Raw genomic sequence first — 7,876 nt, 5'->3', positions numbered from 1 at the left:
GAGTTAAAGGAGTATATTAAGTTACCGAATTAAACAATGAAATTAAACTAATTCGAGGGATTGGTAAGCCAAAGTATTTATAGGTGTCTTGTGTATTTTGTTTTCTGTAAAATATTTAATTAAAAATTATCATTCAATTTTCTATTTATTTATCGATTGATGGAAAATAGAACTGATATGTTTATATTTATTTACACCAAGATTTCAAGAGCATTTTTTTTATGCGCGGTATTGGAATTCCGATAAATAACTTATAAAATAATTTGATTACAATTTTGATCCTTACACACCAATTATTAATTTATTTAAATGATTGTAATAGTACGAGTACCTATAATAATTTTATATTCTAATACATTAATTGTTCATTGCCGATAAGAATGTTGTATTATCAGAACATGTTAAGTGATATACGTTCCACCAGCCTTGGTGTTATTAAAAAACGAAAATATTTCTAAAGCATTTATTTATTTATATGAATTTCAATTAAAAAAGTAATATTTAATAAATTTGTTTTTTTTTGCCTTAAAACAATAATTTGTCTTGAAATTTTTTTTTAAAACCACAAAGCCGCGAATTATGCTAATGAAGAAGTTAGATTATTAAAAACTACTACACATTAGACGTAATTTAATTTACAATTTTTTTTTGGCTCATGCATAAAATATGAACATTAAAAGTTTTTTATAAATGTCGGATTAATTGAACATATTACGTTTTGTGCAAAAGCTTATATTCGCTCACTTGCTAAACTCGGTACAGAGAAAAGAACAATAGGTACATTTCTCATTGTTTTTTTTATATATTGCATTAATATTATTTTTATATTTATATTGCTTAGAGAGAATCAAAAAGTGGTACAACTTTCGTACAGAAGAGGTTAAACAAACACTAAATAAATGTTACAAAACTTTTAAAGTGCTGCTAATACTCGTATTAAATGACAAAATTACTTTATCTTCAAAAAATGTTATTTGCTGAGCAGATTTAAAAACTTGTTAGAAAAAAGTAAAAAAGATTATTAAAGACTTTATTAAATGAGTACCTCCTCTTCCTGTATTTAAACCTATAAAATTAAGACAAGAATGTACCAGAAATATTTTGGCGTAAACTAGGTGTAACAGAAAATGCATTATCTGTACATATTTTTAAAAATTTGTCCGTTTTCGTGAAGAATCGACTTTACCACATTATGCAACAGCTGTAGAATATATATATATTTTCTGACCTTAATTTTAACATTTAAAATGCAATAGAAGTTGCGTGTGATTTCTTAAAGAATTTACTATAAATAACAGAATAAGACGACTTTGTATAATAATTCCACTTTAACAGACTGGATACATTTTGGATACATTTTTTTCTCGAAACTGGGTACATTTTATTTTTACCTAGTGGGAACACTGTTTATAGCTTCTGTTGTAAAGGTGAAAGGGGCTTAAAACAAAAATATTTTGTGGGACTAATAAATGGCCTAAAACCAAAATATTAAAATATTTTGTATTTTTTGTACTTTCGAAATGTACAGCATTCTACAATCGACTGAATTTAGATTATTATTGTAATACAAGTAAATTTTAGAGAAAAAATGTTTATGCTTTTTAATCATACATAAAAGCGACATATTTAAAATATTCTTAGAGTTATACCACTTTTAAAACTTCAATATGCTTCAATATACTATAAATTTATCTTTATTTTCTCTATTAATATTATTTGATTCACGTTATTTTAATTTCAATTATATTTTATGAATATTTTGTATATTATGTAGAAAATGTGGAAAAATTTTGAATATTTTAAAAAATATTTTTAACACATTTTATATTAAATAACTGTTATTCTTATTGACAACACTATAAATATCAGGTTCCTTTTCATCTGAAGGAATAGCTGGCAATGGGTCGTTTGAGTTCCTTTTGTTATTCTTCAGTGGTCCGATTTTTCCAATTTTTTCATATAAGTTAGCATCATAAATGTCAACAGTTCCAAAAGATAAATTCGATTTTTTCATAGAGTTCCTAAAAATTACAAAAAAAAAAATTGGGAAAAATTATTTTTTTAGTTTTATTGAATAAATAAGAACTGAAGTTATTAATATTATTATTTCTAAGAAGAGTGAAGAATTCTATAGAGTGAAAATGCATTATTTATAATTTTTATTGACCGCACTCCTAATTTTAAAGCGGTTACGTAATTTAATCACAAACTTAAAAATAGGCCTATAATATTCGCTAAGTTTTATAATTTACAATTTACATGTTCTGTTAAGGAATTCTATTTCATTATGAATTACTAATACAACGTGTAGTTGTTTAATTAATAAGTAATGCGCCTATTACACTAATAATCTTAACTTAGTGGAAATTTCTTCATACAACTGCAGAATTAATGGGTGACGTAATCAAAGGAACGAGTTAAAGGCAGAAAAATTACAAAATTTTTCTTCTCGAGCTGGACTCGAACCAGTGACCTACCGCTTTCTAGGCGGATTCTTTACAAACTGAGGTACAGAGATATGAAGAAATTGCCGACGAAACGTTCTTCACATTGCTTTGTACTATAATCAACATGATTTCTAAGTATTGTTTACGTTGAGATGCTACATGCAATCTACTGTTTGAAACACAATTATAATTCTATCTCATTTCCTTATTTGGTAAAACGAAGTTATTTTTTGCTAGAGTAGTCGAAATATTATAAAGTTTGATATTCTATATTAATAAAGAAAACTAGTGAAGCTCAGAAAACTCAATGACTTATTGCTCAAAAAATTTTAAATCTCATACCTTAAATTCATTGTATTTGATGATAAAGAACAGGTTTCTTCTTTAAAAGCAAATATTGATTGACGACCTTTTGGTAAAATCATAATGTTATCTGAAGATGTGTTTGATGGGCTTATAACTCTTTTGCTTCTTCCACGAAGTAAAGACGGTTTACTTTTTATAATACAATAAACAATAAATGCACCACTTACTATCGAAATCAATGAACCGATTATAATTGATATTATAGTAATATTATAGTGTTCCGACATTGTCCATAATGGTTTTGGAATCAGTGGTGTAAGAGCTTTTCTATAAAAAAATGTCCTGCAATTCAATGGTGACACCATAAAAGAATTGGTCAATTTTAAACAAAAAGTATATATTGATCCAATATTTAAGTGGCTCAATTCTGTTGTATTTGAAAAGGATCCATTACAACCCAATCCATATTGATCATAATTTATACACATTTTATTAAAATTTTTTGTTCGATTGGAAAACCAAATTAAACTTAAATCAGATTGTATTCCTATATCCTGAATTTCAACATGCACTTTGAAATCATCAATTTTTTCAATTTTAAATGGTGAATAGTTCAAAAAAATTTTTTTTGTTGAATTTTTTAATTGATTTTTGCATGTTAATTCAATGATTTCATCTTGAGCATTTTTTAGAGTTGTAATCTCTTCGGTGTATGGAAGTACAACTGGTAAATTTGTATGGCCAGAACTTTGATTAATATTTCCATTTCCGCAAAAGTTTTCTTCGAAAAGATTTGTTCCTATACGCTCTGTTGGAGACGAACATTTTATTTTTGTAATGGTAACATTAAAATTAATTATTGTTTGTTTTAAATTGCAATCACAATGCCAATTATTGAAATTAAGTTTAAGAACAGAAAGTTTTCGAATCGATTCACCAAATATATTTAGAGTAATTGTTTTCAAGTAATTATGTGATAAATCTAGTATTTCTATAGTTTTCGAAAGTGATTTGAAAATACGAGATGGTAAAAAATTTATTTGACAATTCGATAAATTCATCATTTTAATTTTTTCCAATTGACTAAAAGCCGACCAATGAATATTAGAAAGATTATTATTACTAAAATTAAGATATTCTATTGCGGTAAGTGGATAATACGAATCAGTAATTTTAGTAATATTTTCCGAACCAATTTGTAAATTCAAAACATTCACTGTAAATAAAACCGGCCATAAAAAGTCTATTGAAATTTTTTGGATAGGTGTCTTATGCTGGATAATGCTTAAATATTTTAATTTATTCATTCCTTGTAACATATTTCTGTGTAGTTCTGTTATTTGAAGATCCTGCAATTCCAATTCAATTAAATCCTTTAAATTACGAATTTCGAAGAGTGTAATATTAGATGAAAATATTTTAAGAATTGTAACATTTTTTGAACCAAAAAAATTCTTATTTAATGAGCTATTTTCAAACGTATAATTCGAAATTCCAACTTCCCAATCGTTACACGAATTGTCCTAAAAATATTAAAAATTATTAGTAATTCGTTAATAAAATTTACATTATATTTAAAATTCAAAAATTACATTTATTAAATTAATTTGCTCTTCCAGTTGATTGAATTGGCCATTTTTACAACAAATTTTACAATTACTTATGAAACAATCATTAGTTTCATCTACAGGTCCAACATACCTAAAAATAGAAAGTAATTAATAAATTATTTTAATAGTAATCCCTGTAAATTGTAAAACTTATTATTAATTGCCGACCGCATTGAATACAATAAGGGTGGTTATGAGATGGCAACAAATTTTACAACTCGAGTTTTCGGCTGGAACGAACTTCTCCATAGTAACAAGGCGGAAATAAACTATTTTTGGAGAGTTGTCGGTCTATGTGAGCACGCGTGTATCTCAAGTTCGGCTGAACCGATTTTTATTATATGTGGATTGATCAATTTTTGTAGTTCATCAGGCCAGCGGAACTGGACTTTTTTTCGGGCCAATTTTAGATTTTTGCCCATATAAAGAGAAATAATCAACCAATTTTCTTGAAATTTAATAATTTAAATTTGGAGTATTAAAAAAATAAACATATAAATTTTTTGGAACGATCGGGGCTCGGAAACCAAACTGGGGGCATTTTTTACAATATCTACCGAACGAATTGGCGGAATTTCTTGAAATTTAATTTTTGAGCTCTGTTTTCTGTTACTTTATTTCTGCTGTTACAAAAAATAACTGGCGAGCTTTTCAGGGAATTCTGAACTCTACTAAGAGCCAAATTTACATTTTTCTAGGTATGTTAACTTAAAGCATACTAACGGCTTAAAAATTGAAAAGAAGTGTTTAAAAGAAATTTTTATAATCGTCTGTAACATTTTCACTTAACTAGACAATACATATTGCGGTCAGCCATATCAGTTTTTTTTTATTTAAACATAAATGTTTAAATAAAAAAAATCTGGGCGAAATGTTTTTATATAATGGGTTACTGTCAAAGGTTATCAAGTCTTTTAAAAAAAATTATGTTGTGCGTAATTCATTGTTTTCTAAAATATTGATGCTACTTAAATTTTAAAAATTTACACAACACATCAAACATTTTTCATAATTTTTTTTTCACGTGGAGTTCACTTGAATTAAAAAATAGAAACCTGTCCAGTTTCCATTAAAGAAAATTCATGAACAATATTTAAACGTCGATTTACTTTAAAGTTTAACAATATAAATCGAATTTTTAATATTTTTAATCAAAAAATAATTGAAAATTAATCATTGAAATCAACATATTCGTCATTAAAATAAGTGGTGGTGCTTTGTCTATCAGTTTATTGTTACTAAAATAAATGTCCTTTATATATTTTAGCACATGCTTCTACTCTAAGTATAATCATATACCCGAGCCGATAACGATAGAGAAGTTCATTATCTCTATATATAAAGATATTAAATAATAAATTTGATTATAGATCATAAAAAATTTTTGTAGAATAATAAAATAATTTGAGGATAAAATATACACACATTAGAATTATTCTATAATACGTCATAAAAATTAATGTACATATTTATAATAAATAAGTGATAATTTAATATTGTAATTGCAATAATAGCGAAAATTCTATAGACTGTGTTTTTCAGATTCTTATGGAATATAAGTGTTTTTATATTAAGTAAAAAACATTTCTAACATTCTAATAACATTAAAATAATTTTTTATTCCTTTGTTAAGAATGTTAGCCATACATTTTTAATTTTTAGACTGTAAGACCGAATTTGGCTTTTAAAAACATTTTTATTTGTTAAACTTATAAATTTATTAATTTCAGTTATTGCTAGAATGGAAACTCAAAAATTTGTTTTTTAATTCTAAAATCGTATTTAGAAGGGCAAATAATTTATAATTATTTTTCTATTCGTTAATTTTTCATTAGTTTTGAAAAATTTAACCAAACTCACTTTTCTTGCTTTAATTGTGATTTGCATATATCGAAAACATTTATTGCAATAACCAAAGAATTAAATAAAATCGTCACTGTTACTAAATACAAAAAATTTTTAAACATTTTCTCACATTTTTATTACACAAGAATATTAATTCATTATTTAAATTGAAAATAACTTTACAAACAAATTTATAGAAATAATTTTTCGGCGTTAAAATTTGAATTTTGTATATATATAGAGAAAGCACCTCTTTTATTAAAAACTCATATCGAACTAGTCCAAAAAGCAAAAACATAAATTTATTCATGAAACATTCTAATATTGTTAAAATAATGTACAAAGTAATCTGTAAACAGTATCACTTGAAAATTACATGTTTGGCATATTTATTACACATGCTATTTTCAATGATAAGATAATAAGAGTGATAAAAGGATTTCCTTATGATAAAAAAAAAGGAAATTAATCGTTGCATTTACAAAAAACCATGGGATGTACAAGTTTTCCAATAATATTTAAAATTTCAAATGACATCCATCAAATTTATCACGCTGATATTCCAAACTCAATCGTAATACTGTGCAAATTATAGGCATATAAAGTTGCAACAGCTCAATGTCCAACTCCATTTTTTTAAAGTAAAGTTTTAATGAGTTTATAACAATTTTCTAATTTTTTTTGAAAATTCTCCTGATTTTTTTTTCAATATATATTTGGTACATTTCATTCACTGTCACTTTTTCAAAACGTAATATTTTAAAAGGAATTTGAAAATTTTATTAAATATTGAAATTAATTTTGAACACCAATTACAAATGAGAGTACATGTTAATAACACGTTACAAAAATGGTAGACAAAGCATGAAAATAATATCTGTACCCAAAATATTCCAAAAAATATTTTGCCTTATTTAAAACTTGTATACAAACATTCTATAAAAAATATTTCGTGTGAACACATACGAGTACTATGTATACATACAAGAGGAGACTTTAATACACCGATAATTTATAAGATAAAATTATTTATTTCTATATTTAGAATTGTATAATTAAATTGCATATGTTTTTGACAAAATCTAGCCAAATATATTTTTGATTAAAAACCAGATTAGTCAATTGAAAGTCAAAAATTTGAATAACACTCACACAAAATGTTTTAAGCTTTAAATTTGTTAACAGTTTTTCAATATTATTTCAATATTTAAAATTTGGAGAATTCAAATAATCTTGTAACTTATTTTTGTGCTAAGTAATTCATTTTTTTTTTTACTTCTGGTTACAGGACCCTATTTTATTGAAGGCTAAAAATTCCGGTAAACTTTTATCATCTTTCACATTAAGGTATTCTGGTCCTTATTAATATAGAAAAAAAACTGCTTTCTAACTTCGGTAGTGTAAATAAAATTACATTATTGAAAACAATCGACTATATTTTTGCAGTATTCTTGTAGAAATTGTGCAAGTGTCAATCTTATGTTCATTATAGTATTTTTTTATTGAAAATATTGCTCATTTTAAAATTCGGCTATAGACTCGATATTCAATTTGTTTGGATTCAATAGTAAAATGCAAGGAAGTTGACTTAGCAATAAATTAAAATTGAAAAGAAAAAGAGTTCTAACTAATAAATTGCTTTTCACGAAACGTATACATCTAAAAAAT

This window comes from Condylostylus longicornis, unplaced genomic scaffold, assembly GCF_029603195.1.
Source record: "Condylostylus longicornis isolate FDR11 unplaced genomic scaffold, ASM2960319v2 ptg000004l, whole genome shotgun sequence".
In the NCBI taxonomy this organism is placed as follows: domain Eukaryota; kingdom Metazoa; phylum Arthropoda; class Insecta; order Diptera; family Dolichopodidae; genus Condylostylus; species Condylostylus longicornis.
This window is presented reverse-complemented; position numbering follows the sequence as displayed.